The 20,096-nt window shown below is 45.0% G+C and overlaps 1 pseudogene; it reads left to right on the top strand.

The window, feature by feature from the left end:
• The window catches only part of LOC143171967 (protein hinderin-like), a 260,191-nt pseudogene that overhangs the window by 190,565 nt on the left and 49,530 nt on the right, over window positions 1–20,096 (top strand).

The following is a 20,096-nucleotide window of genomic DNA, read 5'->3' as shown; positions in this document are numbered from 1 at the left end:
GCCTCTTGGTTATTTTCCCCATGCTACGTGCGTTTGCATAGAGGCATTTAAGTCGGGCCCCCGATGAAGCTGTCTTACTGGCTGGAGTTCCTTTGTGCTGCTCTTCAGGCGCTCTCCTGCTGACCTGTGTTCCTTCTCCAGGCTCTGGGCATCTATTGCTGGCCCTGGCATCAAACTGGTAGGAGTGGGATGGACTGAGGTTCCCCTCCCCCGGCATCTCTAGTTTAAAGCCCTCTTCACCAGCTTGGCAAGCCTATGACCAAAGATGCTCTTCCCCTCCTCTGACAGATGGACCCTGTCAGCCCCCAGTAGACCAGGTTTCTCAAAGGGAGTCCCATGGTCTAAATAGCCAAACCCCTGGCTGTGGCACCAGTCCTGTAACCATTTGTTGACTCGCCAGATTCAACTGGCCCTTTCAAACCCCTTCCCTTTGACCGGCAGGATTGATGAAAAAACTACTTGCGCTCCCGAGTCCCTTACCGCCGCTCCCAGGGCTCTGTAGTCCTTCTTGATAGTCCTCAGACTGCTCCTGGCTGTGTCACTGGTGCCCACGTGAAACAGCAGCAGTGGATAATAGTCAGTGGACTGTACAAGGCTTGGTAGCCTCTCAGTGACATCCCTGATGCGAGCCCCTGGTAAGCAGCACACCTCTCTAGAGACTGCGTCTGGTCAGCAAATGGGTACCTCTGTACCTCTCAGAAGAGAGTTGCCTACTAAATGATGCATTGTTCTTCTATGTTCTTCTATGTTCTTGTTCTATGTTCTTCTATGCCTTTATCACAACCAAATTGCAATCTAATTTGGGGGATGTTTGTTCAGGGGATAGCTTGCATATGGCATTTCGATGGGCACCTTGTGAATGGGGCTGGCTCTCAGCCAAACAATAGTGATTCTGGATAATGCACTAAGACAGGCATTCACTTTGCTGAAGAGCATGTGATTCTCCTCCTGAAGGGGAGAGTGACGTGACTTGATCTACTGGAGAAGTTTGGATTTAGTTCAGAAACTTTGTCCTAAACAGGCTTTTGCATAATTCCTTATGGTACTTTCAGTGGTGACAGCTAGGCAAGCTTTTCAGATATACAGATGCTGTTTTGAAGGATTGTTTTTATACCTACGACTTGACATTTACATGACTTTGTTTTGTGAAGGCTGACAGCACTGCTTGCTGGAACGACAGCTGCTCTGCTCTGTAAGAAAGGCCAAACACAATCACAGCATTTTGTCCTGCTAAAGCTTTGCCAGTCTGTTTTCTGTGGCCATTTCTCTATGACTCTCTGAAAACCTTTATGTTGGAATTTTCTTTGGATTCAGAAGAGAAGAGAGAAAGTAATCAGAGCTCATTTTGCTGTTTATTGGGAAAACTAAGATATGTTGGAAAGGTGCTGGTGAGGAGTTGAAATGTAGCTAACAAAGCAGAATGAGGACAGGGCTTCAAAGGAAAGACATGAATATAATTTTAGGAGGAATTGTAGTACTTGCTACAAATGGACTTCTAACTGTGTATATTAAGTGAAGGCCTGACTTCATTGAAGATAAAGGCAGTATTCTGATTGATTCAATAAGGCCAGGGTTTCACCTATGGCTGGTATGATCTAATAAGTCATTGCTAATTAAGAGCATATGTGGCCTCAATTCTTGCTGGTGGAATTAAATATCTGAGCACCAGTCACTGAGGGAATGGGCAAAGAACTGGTCTCTGAAAGAGTGGTCTGGAGAAGCTGTGCTATGGATTACTGTACCCTGCTACAGCTTGATATATGGAAAAGTTTTTAGCACAGTGGCCAGTATGACTCCTCTGAGATGAGACAAAAGTAAAACAAATGCAGTAGGTCCAAGAGACACAGTTCAAGAGAAAGAAACAATGGAGAAACCTGATACAACCACAGGCATTACTGGATTCGAGGGCACTGAGCCTGAAGAGGACTGTAAGAGATGAAAGCTCTGCATCACTCCCCAGCAATATATTGTATGCATAATAACATGTAGCTTGTAGGCAATCACTGTCTATTTTCTGTGATGAAAAATCCTTTTGTTACAAGCAGGTTTGATAATATTTATATTTCAGCTCCAGAACTCTCGCTGGCTGCTGAGGTGTTCCCCTACCTGTCCCTGCCCTCCTGCTTTTTGCCTAGATAATACGTGAGAAAGGATATGGACTCTGTCTGGAAGATCTCAAAACTATAAATGAACATGCTCACTAGAAAGGAAAGCAGCTGTTTCTCATTAACATGCACTGGATCCCAGCAGTGTCATTAACATGCTGATGCATCTAACATAAGCCTCAAAATGCCAGGTTTCATAATTGGGCTGCGAAATCTCACTCTAGGCTTGAATATGGCCTTCAAAGTCTATATTAGAATAGGATATTTTTCCTGCTTTTTAAAGGAGGGGGAAAAATGTTAAGCTTAGATTTTTTTTCAAGCACTCTGTGTTTCAATATGAAATAGGCTTTAGATTTTTAACAGTGTGTTTTTAACATTGTTGCTCTGCTGACATGAACGGATTGGTTTTGTGGCAAGGAACACAAGGGTGATGGTGTTCAGGGATGAGAGATTGCCCTGAAGTTCATGCTGTGCTTCTCCTCCTTGCCTGCAATACTCTCGCCTCCCGTCCAACTCTACTCAGCCATCCTGTGGTGTTGCACACCCTACACAAAGCAGGAGTGAGTGGACCAATCTGCCTCCTCTTTCCCATGTGCTGCTCTGCTGGCTTGTACATCTTGATGTGTTTCTCCCCAGCTCCGCTGGAAAGAAGAGGCAGGATGTGTCCCCTCAGAAGAGGACTCCAGGTTGCAGATGGAGATGTGCTAAGGAGGGCCATAAACTCTACCTCTGTTGTCAGGGTTTTCCTCATGATTAGCTCTAAGCAGACACACATTGTGTATGCACTAATTTCAGGTGTCTCCTTTTCTCAGTGAGTTGAGTGTTTGGGAGTCGGTTCTAGTTCTCTTCCACCTCTCCTGACCTGCTTGCTGTCCAGGGGCCCAGCTTCTTTAGTGCATCAGTTTCTTATCTTTGCTTTGTGGATAAGGGTAATCACACTGCCGTACCTGACACATTGTCGGAAAAAAACATTTGAAAAATCTGAGGCACTTGGTAGTTCTGGAAGTAGGGGCTTACATGGAGTAGAGTAACACAGTACACTTGAGAGGACTGAAAAAGTTGTGGTTGTTCAGTAGACCACTGTCATTGGATTTTAGATCCACTCATCCAAAGTCTATAGTACTTCTTTTCTCCCTGCGAATATTTTTTTTATTTGTCATGCAGACAACCAACTTCCTAAACAGTCCCACTTTGGAACTGGTGGTTTTCCAAGATGTGGTTTGATAACTTGATTCAAACTGATCTAAATTTGGACCCCTGCTGAAAAAAAAGATCCCATCATATATTGACACCTTCATCTTTGTCCCAGCACTTGTGATACTGCTGCTTTATGCTGAGCTGACTCTGGAAGCTGTTCTGGCTGAAAACTCTCCCAGCCAAAGTGGGGGGGAAGCAATTTTCAGCCTGTTTGTCAAACTGCATCTGAAATGGCTATACAGGTTCCAGCTACAAAAACATATTGCTATATTGCTTGGATTGTCTACTTATCACCAGTTTTGCATCATTAAGTGTTACGCATTCTTGGCCTGATATAATTGCAGCAGATTGCACACATGAACTGTTAATTATTTTATTTTTAAAACAGAAATTGTGGAACAGGAAAATAACATTCCAACATGTTTGCTTTTGGAACTAAGCTACCAAGGCAATCTGTTAGTTTGATAGTGGTTAAACTCGCAAGCCCTTGCCTCAACAGGGTGCAGTAGGGTACCATTAAGGCAGCCATCTGTTGAACATATATACTGCAGGCATGAATTGCTTCGTGTTTTGGCTTTCTAACTAGTTATAATGTAGTCATGTTCTCTGGATACCACTGATCTGCATTGAAAAATGCATGGAAAGATCAGAGTTCAGTACGTCAGATGAATGCTAAGTATGGAGTAGGGAAGAGATGAAACCTCGTGGGCGTACACATGCTGATAGTAAACGCTACTCTGTGGCAAAAGTCTTAGCTGCTTGAGTTGCTTAGCGATTCAATAGATCCGTAAAACTCCATTTGCAGACCAAGGCTACCATTATGTTGGATTGATTCATCAGGATGAGCAGCTAAAGTTAAATTCTATCAGAGTTTTCCTGCATTAATTTAAAAATGAATTTAGTTGGCTCTAAACGGACATTTGTTTTAGTATCTTGAAGAACTGACTTTCCTCTGTTAAAGCAGAATAATGTATCTATATGGTGCCCTAACTTGAACAGTACATAAAGATTAGTAAATAAGACCCCATTAAAAATACTTATAATGTAAGTAACATGGGTCTCAACAGCCTTTCTAATGTCCATTAATGCTTATTCTGAGGATCAGAGCTCATTTTACTGAGCCATTTAGTCAAACCGTGTGATTATTTAGAAAGTTAATTCATGCATACTAAAATCTAGCTTAAGTAATGCAGAGGGTAGGAGGTAAAACTCTATGGAGACGATAGTCCTTTTTGTTATTTAATGATCAGCCGTAATTAACTTGCAAATTTGAAATAATTAGAACAAATTAAAGGTATTTAACTTTGCCTCCCTAAAGAAAAATTCAAATTGCACCAAATGCAGCTTTAAATTATTCAAGTCTCAGAGGTCTGTGCTGGGTTTTTTTACAATGCCTTTTCTATGATGAGAATACCAATCTGCTTTTTGTCAGAAAGCATCCTATCAAGTAATTGTTCTTTGTGTCTAATAAATGACAGCTATTCTTCTTTGTAAAAGTATTTCAGTCTCTGAAGACTACATCAGCATTTCCATGGCATTTTAATTCAATAAAACAAAAGGTTAATGTTTTTCTACTTTTTAAGGAATGCAAATACTAGCAGTATTCAATGGGTCCTGAATGACATTTAAAATTTGCCATTCACGCTCAGCAGGGATATCGCGATATGAGGCGTAGACAAAATGGAAAAACGTTCAAGGTGTGTTTTCGTTTGTTGGTGATGTACTTCGAAATTCATAAGGAGGCAGCAGTGCTGAGACTCGTTTCTTTTCTGGCGATGGTACTCTACAACTCCTGCCTTAGTATGTAGGTTAGGTAGGTTAATAAGGTCTTTATTTAGACAGTCTTCTCTGTTGTGTAGTTTCAGGGAATAGCATAAAAATTCATCAGATATCATGGTGCCCTGCAGGAAGTCCGACTAACCACGCTGCATTTGAGTGATACGATGGATTGCTGCATTTGAAAATAGAGAACGACCTGTTTTGTCGCTTAATCTGTCTACCTATACATTAACTGATCCCTTTGGACCATATGTTAGTTTTAAATTTTCCAGGTTGCAATAGTCACTTCATTCATTTTATTAATTATTCCATAGGTGAATGAGTAACTTTGTTCTGAAATAGTTTTTTTCCTTACATTTTCTTTGTTCAATTTTGGTATGTTGTTAATTATTGAATTTTTTGCATCTCTCTGCAATATCCCTTTCCCTCCTTGGTGTGCACGCCTCTCAGATTAAGTGTTTGTCATTTTAAGATTTGACTCTCTATCCTTATTTGAGCAAAACTTCAGACTGAGCTTTCTTTGATTATATACTAAAGAACCAGGCTCTAATTCATTCTTTTGTGAGCTATAAATGCAAATACGCTTGCTTTTGTTATTTCCTCATAAATTAGCTTCTGTAACTTCTTCTTCGTGTCTGTTTCTGTTTGAATTGTCTCTGCCATAGCGTCATTTAAACCAGAGCTCAGTATTCTAGAGGTAACTGCACCATGTAAAAGGTATCGCAATGAACCAGTGAGTAATTGCCTCCTCATCTACAAGCCAAAGGTCACTGTCTTCACAGAAGATCTGTAGGTTGTAATTAAATGTCCTTTAAAAACTCAGAAAGCATCCAAATAGTGACAACCTCAATGTTTTTAAATGCTGTTAATCATCCAAGTACAGGCAAATGAAATATCAAGTCCTGTATTATCAGAGAAATCTGGTCAAGTATTACACCTTTAAACCTCTTTAAACAGTTATTAGGGTTCAAACCCACCTCTTGCTGTACTCTGGGTTGCAGGAATTAGTAGGTTAATAATTTCATATAATTCAAATAAGATACTAATTTAATCCACCATAAATTTTAATAACACTTTGCAACATTATTAGTGCCCACGCTGTTTGAAGCCCTAAAGTAAACGGAGGTTATTCAGAGAAGTTTTATCTAACACTTCAGCCAGTTATTATAGCTCATGAGCCATTATATAATGTTCTGCATTAATAATACAAGAGTAATACTAATTGTCCAACAGGCGCAGTGGACCCTATTACACAATGGCTTATAGAGCACATTGATTTGAAACTTTTAATTTAGCTATCAGTTTCTGACGGGAACATCAGATATGTGCTTTTTCCTCAGATGTACAGTAACTTCAGTAGTGTAAGCTTTTAGGTAAAAGATTCTTGTGAATCAACCTCCACAAAGCTGTATCCCAAATAATACAAACTCAGTGGCAGTGTCCTGGTTTCGGCTGGGATAGAGTTAATTTTCTTCCTAGTAGCTGGTACAATGCTGTGTTTTGGATTTAGGATGAGAATAATGTTGATAACACACTGATGTTTTAGTTGTTGCTAGGTAATACTTACACTAGCCAAGGACTTTTCAGCTTCCCATGTCCTGCCAGCGAGAAGCTGGGAGGGGGCACAGCCAGGACAGCTGACCCAAACTGGCCAAAGGGGTATTCCATACCATGTGACATCATGCTCAGTATATAAACTGGGGGGAGTTGGCCAGGGGAAGCGTGATCACTGCTTGGGAACCAGCTGGGCATCGGTCAGCAGGTGGTGAGCAATTGCATTGTGCATCACTTGCTTTGTATATTCTTTTATCATTATTATTTTCCCTTCCTTTGCTGTCCTATTAAACTGTCTTTATCTCAAGCCACGAATTTTACTTTTTTCCCGATTCTCTCCCCCATCCCACTGTGGGGTGGGGGGAGTGAGCGAATGGCTGTGTGGTGTTTAGCTGCCTGCTGGGTTAAACCACAACAGGCAGTCTTTGGGTAGCCCATGTAAAATTGGTGCTTAAACAGGAAAAAGATTTGTATACTCTTCTGTTAACTTAGGAAAGCTGTATGTCACTCCCATGCTTGCAAGTAGAGCAGTATAATCTTGGGATGAATTGTATTCCTTCGTGTGGATAATCCAAAGGTTTTTTTTATGCTTTTAATTGCTTTTTATAACGGTGATGGGGCTAATGACGTATACATGTTAGGAATCCTCATTTAAAGCAGTAGTCGTTTCCCAGAGAGCAATATTTGAAAGAGGTAGGTTGTCTTTACTGAGAAAGATGGGTCTCCATAGCCTCCTGTCTTCCCAAAATGTTTTGTGATTGCCTGTGTCTGCAGAGACTGAAGTCATGCTTGCTCCACATCACCAAATTTGCATCCTGGCTCCATCAGTGCAGTATTTATGATCTTGTGGCTTTTCAGCGAAGCCACCGAGGCGAAGGGCTCTGGAGCGGAGGATCGCGACGGGGGACCCTTCCTGAAGCGGCAAAACCGCGGCCAAACCCGCGAAAAGCAAAAGCGCAGGGAACGAGAGGGTGCCCCAGCCCCCCCATTCCCCGAGCCGGAGGAGGGCGTTCCTGACGAGCGGCAGCTCTGACTCAGCGTGGGCGGGGACAAGAGGGGCGGCGGCCAAACCCCCTCACTTACAAGAGCAGCCCCCAGGGAGCGCGAGCGACCTGGAGCGTGGCGCGGCAGTTCGTGCAGGGAAGGTGAGCGGGCAAGGCGCAGCCCCGCTTCCGGCTCTAGAGGCCAACTCAATTGGTAATCATAGGCTTCTGAGAAGAGGACCGGCTATGGTTTCCACTCGGCTGAAAGCTGTCGCCAGAAGGAATGTGGCGACCCAGATGGAGCCCTCACGCAAGCACACAGCTGTCCAGGTCTCTGGCTGCAGGGAGTGCCTGAGCCTGTCAGCTGTACCGGAGGGCAGCAGAGACACCACCTGTGTGCGGTGTGACCAGGTGGATGATCTGCTCGGCCTGGTGGCAGAGCTGGAGGAGGAGGTGGAAAGGTTGAGGAGTATTCGGGAGTGTGAGAGGGAGATAGATTGGTGGAGCCGCACCCTACCGTCCCTGAGGCAGAGGCAGCAGATGGAGGCTCTGCGAGAAGCAGAGGATCCCCTGCCCTCTTGCCACCAGGCAGAAAGAGGGGACCTAAGCGACGGGGGGGAATGGAAACGGGTCCCTGCTCAGCGTGCCAGGCGAACCCCCGCCTGGCCTCCCTCACCTTCCCGGTTGCCTTTACACAACAGATATGGGGCCCTCGAACTTGAGGGTGAGGCAAATGAGGATGTAGACGAAGGTCCGTCCAGGGGGTCGCCCAGGGTGAGGCAGTCAGCCCCACGCATTATGACTGCCGCTGCTAAGAAAAAAAGGAGGGTAATTGTCATAGGCAGTTCCCTTCTGAGGGGAACAGAGGGCCTGATATGCCGATCGGACCCATCCCACAGGGAAGTCTGCTGCCTCCCTGGGGCCCGGGTCAGAGACATTACTAGGAAGCTCCCTGGTCTGGTACGGCCTTCTGACTACTGTCAGAAGTATAACTGTTGGTTATACAGGCTGGCAGTGATGAGGTTCCAGAGAGAAGTCCAGAAGCGATCAAAAGGGAATTCAGGGCACTGGGGCGACTGGTTCAAGGATCGGGAGCACAGGTAGTGTTTTCCTCTATCCCTACAGTGGCAGGGAAGGATACTGAAAGGAGCAGGAAAACACACCTGATCAACGCGTGGCTCAGGGGCTGGTGCCATCGGAGGAATTTTGGCTTTTTTGATCATGGGGAGGTTTACACGGCACCGGGCCTGCTGGTGACAGATGGAGTTCAGCTGTCTCACAGGAGGAAAAGGATCATGGCTCCTGAATTGGCAGGGCTCATCGAGAGGGCTTTAAACTAGGTTTGAAGGGGGAAGGGGATAAAACCAGGCTCACTAGAGATGAGCCTAGGGGTGGCATGCCGATGCCGGGGGCGAAATCGATAGCCCAGCTCAAGTGCATCTGCACCAATGCACGCAGAATGGGCGGCAAACAGGAGGAGCTGGAAGCCATTGTGCAGCGGGAGAGATATGACTTAGTCACCATCACAGAAACATGGTGGGGTGACTCTCATGACTGGAGTGCTGCAATGGATGGCTATAGACTCTTCAGAAGGGACAGGCGAGGAAGGAGAGGCGGTGGGGTGGCCCTGTATGTTAGGGAGTGTTTCGATTGTATAGAGCTCAACGACTGTGATGATGGTACGGTTGAGTGTTTATGGTTAAGGATGAGGGGGAAGGCCAACGAGGCAGATATCCTGCTGGGAGTCTGTTATAGACCACCCAACCAGGATGAAGGGGCGGATGAAGCGTTCTACAAGCGGCTGGCACAAGTCTCTCAATCACTAGCCCTTGTTCTCGTGGGGGACTTCAACTTCCCGGACGTCTGCTGGAAATACAACACAGCAGAGAGGAAGCAGTCTAGGAGGTTCCTGGAGTGTGTGGAAGACAACTTCCTGACGCAGCTGGTAAGTGAGCCTACCAGGGGAGGTGCCTCGCTCGACCTGCTGTTTACAAACAGAGAAGGACTGGTGGGAGATGTGGTGGTCGGAGACCGTCTTGGGCTTAGCGACCATGAAATGATAGAATTCTCGATTCTCGGTGAAGTAAGGAGGGGGGGCAGCAAAACCGCAACCATGGACTTCCGGAGGGCAGACTTTGGCCTGTTCAGGACGCTGGTTGAGAGAGTCCCTTGGGAGACAGTCCTGAAGGGCAAAGGGGTCCAGAAAGGCTGGACGATCTTCAAGAAGGAAGTCTTAAAGGCGCAGGAGCAGGCTGTCCCCATGTGCCGTAAGAAGAACGGGCAGGGAAGACGACCGGCCTGGCTGAACGGGGAGCTTTTGCTGGGACTCAGGAAAAAAAGGAGAGTTTACCACTTGTGGAAGAAGGGGCAGGCGACTCAAGAAGAGTACAGGGATCTCGTTTGGTCGTGCAGAGAAGAAATGAGAAAGGCAAAAGCCCAGCTAGAATGCAATCTGGCCGCTGTCGTTAGAGACAACAAAAAAAGTTTTTACAAATATATTAATGACAAGAAGAGAGCCAAGGAGAATCTCCATCCTTTATTGGATGCGGGGGGGACTATTGTCACTGAGGATGAGGAAAAGGCTGAGGTACTCAATGCTTTCTTTGCCTCAGTCTTTAACAGGCAGACCAGTTATCCTCAGGGTACTCGGCCCCCTGAGCTGGAAGACAGGGACGGCGAGCAGGATGAACCCCCCATAATCCAAGAGGAAGCAGTCAATGACCTGCTACGCCACATGGATGCTCACAAGTCTATGGGGCTGGATGGGATCCACCCGAGAGTGCTGAGGGAGCTGGCGGAGGTGCTTGCCAAGCCGCTTTCCATCATTTATCAGCAGTCCTGGTTAACGGGGGAGGTCCCGGACGACTGGAGGCTTGCCAATGTGACGCCCATCTCCAAGAAGGGCCGGAAGGAGGATCCGGGGAACTACAGGCCTGTCAGCCTGACCTCGGTGCCGGGGAAGATTATGGAGCGGTTCATCTTGAGGGCGCTCACAAGGCATGAGCGGGACAACCAGGGGATCCGGCCCAGCCAGCACGGATTCATGAGAGGCAGGTCCTGCCTGACCAACCTGATCTCCTTCTATGACCAGGTGACCCGCCTAGTGGATGAGGGAAAGGCTGTGGATGTGGTCTACCTGGACTTCAGTAAGGCCTTTGACACCGTCTCCCACAGCATTCTCCTAGAGAAGCTGGCGTCTCACGGCTTAGACAGGTGTACTCTGCGCTGGGTAAAAAACTGGCTGGACGGCTGGGCCCAGAGAGTTGTGGTGAATGGAGTTACATCCAGTTGGCGGCCGGTCACAAGCGGTGTTCCCCAGGGCTCAGTACTGGGGCCGGTCTTGTTCAATATCTTTATCAATGATCTGGATGAGGGGATTGAGTGCACCCTCAGTAAGTTTGCAGACGACACCAAGTTGGGCGGGAGTGTTGATCTGCTCGAGGGTAGGAAGGCTCTGCAGAGGGACCTGGACAGGCTGGATCGATGGGCCCAGGCCAACTGTATGAGATTGAACAAGGCCAAGTGCCGGGTCCTGCACTTCGGCCACAACAACCCCATGCAGCGCTACAGGCTTGGGGAAGAGTGGCTGGAAAGCTGCCTGTCGGAAAAGGACCTGGGGGTGTTGGTCGACAGCTGGCTGAATATGAGCTGGCAGTGTGCCCAGGCGGCCAAGAAGGCCAATGGCATCCTGGCCTGTATCAGAAATAGTGTGGCCAGCAGGAGTAGGGAAGTGATCGTGCCCCTGTACTCAGCCCTGGTGAGGCCGCACCTCGAATACTGTGTTCAGTTTTGGGCCCCTCACTACAAGAAGGACGTTGAGGTGCTGGAGCGTGTCCAGAGAAGGGCAACGAGGCTGGTGAGGGGTCTGGAGAAGAAGTCTTATGAGGAGCGGCTGAGGGAACTGGGGTTGTTTAGCCTGGAGAAGAGGAGGCTGAGGGGAGACCTCATCGCTCTCTACAACTACCTGAAAGGAGGTTGTAGCGAGGTGGGTGTCGGTCTCTTCTCCCAAGTAACTAGGGATAGGACGAGAGGAAATGGCCTCAAGTTGCGCCAGGGGAGGTTTAGATTGGACATGAGGAAAAATTTCTTTACTGAAAGAGTGGTTAAACATTGGAACAGGCTGCCCAGGGAAGTGGTGGAGTCCCCATCCCTGGAGGTATTTAAAAGACGAGTAGATGAGGTGCTTAGGGACATGGTTTAGTGGGCATGGTGGTGTTGGGTTGACGGTTGGACTCGATGATCTTAGAGGTCTTTTCCAACCTCAATGATTCTATGATTCTATGATTGTGCAGAAGTTCATCTTGAACCATAGTGGTTCTGGTTAGCTTTCTATTTTCTTACTCTACCCAAGCTGCTGCACCAGATACTCTCCCACCACTTTGCTCATACATTCTCTATCCTGTTTACAAGTTATTCTGTTCATTCATCTCGCCTCTTTTAATCTCATCTCCTCTCATCCCTTTTATTCTTGAATCAATGTATCATCTGCTTCCCTTTTGCAAATGATCACTCCAGTTTTCTCTTCACATGTTCTTCTCTGTTTCCCCTTTATCCTAGCAAAGTGAGCATTTTTTTTAATTACTCTTTCTTCCAACCTTGCTCCACTGTGCTGGACAAAGTACTTTCTGTATCTGCATCCCACTTGTCCTGTCCTAACCACTCAGGAAATCCAGGACCTAACGCTTTAGGGAATGTGCCAAATATCACAAAACTCCAAATATAATTGTCAGAGTGCTTCCAGCTGCTGATAACCAAAGAGTCCTGCTAAAGTAGGTTGGTAACTCTTCAACCCTTAGGCATCTTGCTTTCAGACACTGTAAATTGATTCAGCAAGAGCTCAACCAGCAGCATGATGGTTATGCTTCTGGAGAGTGAAAGTGTGGGAGAGGCCTGGGTGCAGTGTTAAAAGGGCTGAATGCAGCATGTAATAGTGTGACCTTTCTTTCCTCCCAGTGTACCAGTGTTGAAACATGAAGTGTTTTTTTTCTGAGCATACCTCCAGTGAGCAAAACCTCCAGAACACCAGGGAGCAGTGGTGGAAGCAGTTCAGGGAAGAAAATAGTTGGTTTTGGCGCAAACATGGAAGATGCGTGAACCCTTCTGATGCAAACCAAGAGGGAAGGCACTAAGTCAAGGAAAGGTAAGAGGAAGAATACTGTATTGCAGGGCCATGAGTGTGCTGATGGCATTTAGAAATTGTATATATGTGTTCAAGAGTGTAAAGTGCACAATTAGAGGGAGAGGACTGCAAGGTGCTTAAAACAACCCAAGCTACGTTTAAAGTAATAAAAAGCATAGAAAGCCTTGTAAATAACAAGTGATCTTCTTGACTGGTGTTCCTGATGGAAGGAAAAAAAAAATAGCCCTTTAATCTCAAAAAGCTACTTCAACAATTCTTTTTCCTTTCCCAGCAAGCAGAGAATAAGTGCAGTGGGGCTTGCTCTTGAAATGTAATATTCTTCACATTCTTTTGCTCCCCAAGTAATGGCTCCACCATCACAACCTGATATTTTGCCACACAGGGATGTCTGTATGGCTAGAATCTATCCTGCTCTTAGCTTAGTACCTCCACTTAAGGAGCAGAGAAGCAGTCTTTCTTAGGAAGAGAAAGGGCTGGGAAAAAAAACAGCTTGGATGTTTCACTGCTGAGCCTTGAACATAATCCTTGGTTCAATTATAAGCTAGCTTTTTTTTATTTTAACTTCTCAGCCAGTTTGCCATATATGTCAGCATAAAAATAAAGAAAATGGCAAAATGAGAAGAACTGTGGTGTAGTTCTCAGAGGAACAAATAACTTGTGTTATTGGTTAAGACCATACCAACATTAAAAAGCAGTCCCTGTGAAGAAACTTTCAAAAGGGTATCATCAGCCTGGACCCAAACAGTGGCTGAGGTTAATCTCTTCCAAGGCACAGCTACAAAAGTTGGAAGCCTGTAAAGGGCCTGTGTCCAAAAAAAATCAATTTCTAATTTGAAACAAAATAATTTTTGACTAACAGGGGTTCAGGACCCATTACTTTTGCTCTATAGTCTGCTGACATTTCACACTTTTTGTTGTGCACAATGAATCCTAATAGTCATTTTATAGCATTGCTACACCAATCAATCAATTTAAGCAAGAGAAAGCCGTTACAATTCTGCAGTTTCAGGGGCAATTTTCACTGATGGTTTTCTTTTATGTTTTTTTCAGCTATCATTATTTTTTCTTCTCTTTTCCTCTTCTTTCTCCCCCTTCCTTCTCAATACTGTAGTGATGAAATTGAGATTCTTTTCACAGTTGGATGATGGTTTTGTTCCTTGGATAGGGATAGTCCCCAAAAAGTAATTTATTTTCCATAGATTCAGGGAAAAAAATCCAACCTGGACTCTTCTTCATTCATTCATTTCATTTTGTAGTACTTAGGAGAAGTTACAAGCTGTACCTGGCTATTGCACATAGCAACTGAGCTGCACCTATGCTGATTTGGTGATTGTAGCGGTCAGCATAATGTCTGAAGATGGTGGGTACCTTTCGCAAACACTTACTGGGATTGCTAGCTTTGAAGATGTAGAGCTGCATGGCAAAATTTAACTTATAAACATTGGCACTTGCTGTGGTACCAGATAAAGTTCAGAGAAATGCTTTCGAGCTGTGGAACAACCTCAGGTGTATTACTGATTTGAATGGCTTGTTTATCACAAAGCAAATTACCTAGCACTAATCACTGAAGTTGAAGTCTTCTGTATGTAGTACCTTTTTAATTGGCTTCCCTCTGTTATATGTTTGGATTCCTTTAACAAGCATAAACGCATACTTGTAAAGTGTTTTTTCCATCTTTGGGGATCACCAGAGCACAGTGTCAAGTTTCTTAATTCTAGTTAGCTCTGGACTTAGCTGTCTCTGTCCTTGCTTCTGCTGGATCTTCCCATCTGTTGCTGACCTAGGATTTCTGCTTCAGAATTTATTCTTTTATTAGGAAGCAATTATGTAGCACCTCACAAATGAAACGAGGGATGCTAACACTGTTTTCTGGGGTGAATTCTATAAAAATATGGTATTTGCCTTACTGTGTCAGAGTGCTGAGCCGGCAAGCCTGGAGGTCTGTCTTGGACAGTGGTCAGTACCTGTTGTGTCAATACAAAGTCATCCTTCTACTGCAGCACATTTAACTGAGCTCTAGCTAAGCCATGCTATGTGGTGAAGGGGAATGAAGTCAACACGATGACATCTTGAGACATGAAGCGATGTTATTTAGCGACATACCTTAAGGTGGCCTTTTGGTCAGAAGACAGCAGCACTGGATACTGTATACAGAAACATAGAATCATAGAATCATTAAGGTTGGAAAAGACCTCTAAGATAATTGAGTCCAACCGTCAACCCAACACCACCATGCCCACTAAACCATGTCCCTAAGGGCCGCATCTACACATCTTTTCAATACTTCCAGGGATGGGGACTCAACCACCTCCCTGGGCAGCCTGTTCCAATGTTTAACCACTCTTTCAGTAAAGAAATTTTTCCTCATGTCCAATCTAAACCTCCCCTGGCACAACTTGAGGCCTTTTCCTCTCGTCCTATCGCTAGTTACTTGGGAGAAGAGACCGACACCCACCTCGCTACAACCTCCTTTCAGGTAGTTGTAGAGAGCGATGAGGTCTCCCCTCAGCCTCCTTTTCTCCAGGCTGAACAGTCCCAGTTCCCTCAGCCGCTCCTCATAAGACTTGTTCTCCAGACCCTTCACCAGCCTCGTTGCCCTTCTCTGGACATGCTCCAGCACCTCAACGTCCTTCTTGTAGTGAGGGGCCCAAAACTGAACACAGTATTCGAGGTGCGGCCTCATCAGTGCCGAGTACAGGGGCACGATCGCTTCCCTACTCCTGCTGGCCACACTATTTCTGATACAGGCCAGGATGCCATTGGCCTTCTTGGCCGCCTGGGCACACTGCCGGCTCATGTTCAGCCAGCTGTCAACCAGCACCCCCAGGTCCTTTTCCGACAGGCAGCTTTCCAGCCACTCTTCCCCAAGCCTGTAGCGTTGCATGGGGTTGTTGTGGCTGAAGTGCAGGACCCGGCACTTGGCCTTGTTGAATCTCATACAGTTGGCCTCGGCCCATCGATCCAGCCTGTCCAGGTACCTCTGCAGAGCCTTCCTACCCTCGAGCAGATCAACACTCCCACCCAACTTGGTGTCGTCCGCACACTTCCTGAGGGTGCACTCGATCCCCTCGTCCAGATCATTGATAAAGATATTGAACAAGACCGGCCCCAGTACTGAGCCCTGGGGAACACCGCTTGTGACCGGCCGCCAACTGGATGTAACTCCATTCACCACCACTCTCTGGGCCCGGCCGTCCAGCCAGTTTTTTACCCAGCGCAGAGTACACCTGTCTAAGCCGTGAGACGCCAGCTTCTCTAGGAGAATGCTGTGGGAGACGGTGTCAAAGGCCTTACTGAAGTCCAGGTAGACCACATCCACAGCCTTTCCCTCATCCACTAGGCGGGTCACCTGGTCATAGAAGGAGATCAGGATGGTCAAGCAGGACCTGCCTCTCATGAACCCGTGCTGGCTGGGCCTGATCCCCTGGTTGTCCCGCTCATGCCTTGTGAGCGCCCTCAAGATGAACCGCTCCATAATCTTCCCCGGCACCGAGGTCAGGCTGACAGGCCTGTAGTTCCCCGGATCCTCCTTCCGGCCCTTCTTGGAGATGGGCGTCACATTGGCAAGCCTCCAGTCGTCCGGGACCTCCCCCGTTAACCAGGACTGCTGATAAATGATGGAAAGCGGCTTGGCGAGCTCCTCCGCCAGCTCCCTCAGCACTCTCGGGTGGATCCCATCCAGCCCCATAGACTTGTGAGCATCCAGGTGGCGTAGCAGGTCATTGATTGCTTCCTCTTGGATTATGGGGGGTTCATCCTGCTCGCCGTCCCTGTCTTCCAGCTCGGGGGGCCGAGTACCCTGAGGATAACTGGTCTGCCTGTTAAAGACTGAGGCAAAGAAGGCATTGAGTAGCTCAGCCTTTTCCTCATCCTCAGTGACAATGTTCCCCCCCGCATCCAATAAAGGATGGAGATTCTCCTTGGCTCTCTTCTTGTCATTAATATATTTGTAAAAGCTTTTTTTGTTGTCTCTAACGACAGTGGCCAGATTGCGTTCTAGCTGGGCTTTTGCCTTTCTCATTTCCTCTCTGCACGACCAAACGAGATCCCTGTACTCTTCTTGAGTCGCCTGCCCCTTCTTCCACAAGTGGTAAACTCTCCTTTTTTTCCTGAGTCCCAGCAAAAGCTCCCCGTTCAGCCAGGCCGGTTGTCTTCCCCGCCCGTTCTTCTTACGGCGTATGGGGACAGCCTGCTCCTGCACCTTTAAGACTTCCTTCTTGAAGATCGTCCAGCCTTTCTGGACCCCTTTGCCCTTCAGGACTGTCTCCCAAGGGACTCTCTCAACCAGCGTCCTGAACAGGCCAAACTCCGCCCTCTGGAAGTCCATGGTTGCAGTTTTGCTGTCCACGGAAAACTTCTTGGCAGTTAGATATTTAACCTATTGCTACAGAAGTTTATTTTCCTCATGCCTTGATCTGTCTTGTCTGTTTAAATTGTAAATTCTTCAGGATGGGGACTGTCTCCAAGCACACCTTAGTGCAGTGCCAGTGCTGATGTGGGCCTTTGGGCTCACTATATAATCTTCCTGTACCACTGGGAATGGTGGGTGTATGTGGGGGACCATGCAACTTGTGATAGCGTGCCTCCACAGCAACATAGGCAGTTGTATCAGGTTTTGGTGTTCTCTTGTTCAACTACCTTTGTTGTCTTAGATTTTTTTTTTTTTTTTTTGAGAAGACAAAATGATTAATCAATCAGGAAACCATTCCCATGCTGGAATGGTGGAAGGCTTTACTGCCCACAGGACTGCTCACTTACTGTGAGTGCAGTGAGTTTGGAAAGGGTGATTTCCTAATAAACCCACTTTCCCTTTCTCCCTGCAGATGTTTAGTAGTGGGGAGAAGAGCATTAACCTGGTCCCATCACCTCATGGAGTGAAAGGGGCACTTCTGCTCTCTTTTCAGGTTAGAAGCTTACTGGATCAGCTTAGGCAATCAGCTTTTATTCTTTCACTGTTGCTTTTTGTCTCCTATTTTTGTTTGCTCCTTAATTTTTATTCCTGTGCTTTAGCAGCTGTTTGTGTCTTGTAGCCAAACTTTTTTAGTTTTACCAGCAAAACTTTAAGCAGATGAAGCAATCCTCAAGTCTTAGATCTTTTCAGCAGTAAATTGTTTTTATTGTGTCACCAGCAGCTATGTCAATTTGTACTAAAATCTAACAACTTGTCTAGTTAAAAAGCACTGGAGTACAGAAATGTGTGTTTCTCTTCCTTTCTGCCCTGGAAAATTTTGCTTTTGGGCTGAGAAACCAAACTAGATTCTATCCATTGCATTCTGCAATATTGGGCACTTCTCTACATTTCTGTTTAAAGTCTTCCTCTTTACCCCCTTCCTGAAATATCTCTGCATTGAAACAAAGAAAGAACTATTTTTCCCTTTGTATCTCTTTGGGGGACATAGCATCTGCATGATATTGTATAGCATGCATAGCTTTCCTTTCCATACGTAAAAGAAACAAATAGAGAAGGAAAATTATTTTAGCTCATAGAATCTGTACTTTTCCAGGGGCTGATTTTCTGTACAGTGTTTGTTTTTCAGTAGGTTTTCTAATGTACCTTCTTAGGGATTCAGGGTCTGGAACTTCTTCCCTTGAGGGAAGACTCTTCCCTACAATCAAATAGAGCAATTAGTATTAGTGAAGTGCTTTGAAGATATGAAATATTATATAAATGTTGTATTAGTATTATTAGTATTATTCAATTCATAAAGATTTCTTTCATGATTATCAACCTAGATTTCCCTTTGGTTACTTTCATCCCATTACTTCTTGAGCCAGCCTCAATCGTATTTCTTCATTCTTAGTATTTACACTTTCAAAATGTAGACTGCTCTATTTCCCCACTTTTTTCATGTTTTAGTTGTCTGTTTCTCAAGCAGAAATATACTGCTCTCTGAATTTTCTCAAATGCGTCTTTAATCTACTTTAAATCATTCTTATGCCAAGTTAACCAAATTGAAAATATTATTCTTAACATTACCATTTAGAAGATATCTATAATTGCTTTGGGGGTAGCTTGCCTTGCAAGCTTACATCTAGTTTGGTTTTTGCTTTTCTTTGCTACTCCAGGTTCTCTCCATTGGTGTCAGGATTTAGATTATTCACGCTATATATGAGCTTTTTTTTTAAGGGTGAATGTGTCTATTCTTTTTCCATGTTTCTTGCTTCTGTAGATCATCTGCAAGGTCTCCAGTCTCATACTGTCTTCCAACACCTGCAAACCTAATTAATTTGCTGTCATTTGTATCACCCCGGTTCTCTATGACTTTTCATAAATAATTACCAGTCACTTCATAAATTCATTAACTAATTCCCTTTAGCCCTGAAATATATATCCTTCAGACTAAAGAATTTGTATCTCCCCCCCCCCCCCCCGATAATTTCTTTTCATCAGCTTTATATAGGCAGGTATTATGCATCAACATGGTCTTCATTATTTCCTACTTGCCAATATTCCTTTTCCTTATTTTTTCTCATAGTTTATTATAAAATTATTAGTAGCTTGGCCATTTTAGGATCATTACTGATTTAATCTTCTTCGTATATTCATAGACCTGCTTGCTCTTTGGTGTTTTTTTTCCCCTCAATCAACTTGCATGCCTTTATCAAGATGTATTTTTTAACATTTTTTTTTTTGTTTATATATGCACTTATTCAGGATTTCTTGCTACCCCTGTTTTATGTCTGTGCAGCCTAACAGCCTCAGTATATTCCTACTTAGTTCCTTTTCTTGTTTTCCATTTCTAGCCCTGGTAATATTTTCAAACTTGGGTCTTTAAACAGTCCCCTTGAGGCTGTATTGGCCACTTCCGAGTCCATATATTTTCTTTTTCGGAGAAATGCATCTACTTTGCTATGAATGTAGTATGTTGACAGTGTGCCAGCCTTTTCTTGTATTAGGAATTGAATATATTCTCCCATGCTCACCAGGTTTTTATTACTTCGGTATTAGTTTCTTAAAATCCAGCTGCCTCATTCCACTGTCATGTAAAATGATTTCTAAATATCTCGTATTCCATCATAAAGCCAAAAGTCTAAGCAAGAGGCTTCCAGTCTTTGTATGCATACCCACTCTTCTCTTCATCTATTGGCACACTGTCAAGTTACCAGGGACACACAATCAACATAATATCCCCATAATATTTCTAAGAGTTCCTTCACTGATAATTATTTGTTAGGTGAGGTTTTTTCACTGCATGGTACTGAAGCACAATGCATTATAGCAGGGCAGTAAGAACCCTTTTTTTTGTTAGCCTCCCTAGAATACACCTTAAAACATGTGGGTTTACTAGATCGTATATATTTTTATACATCTTAAATCAATGCAATATTTTAAATAAT

The sequence above is a fragment of the Aptenodytes patagonicus genome, chromosome W, assembly GCF_965638725.1.
Source record: "Aptenodytes patagonicus chromosome W, bAptPat1.pri.cur, whole genome shotgun sequence".
Taxonomy (NCBI): Eukaryota; Metazoa; Chordata; class Aves; order Sphenisciformes; family Spheniscidae; genus Aptenodytes; species Aptenodytes patagonicus.
This window is presented reverse-complemented; position numbering and strand designations above follow the sequence as displayed.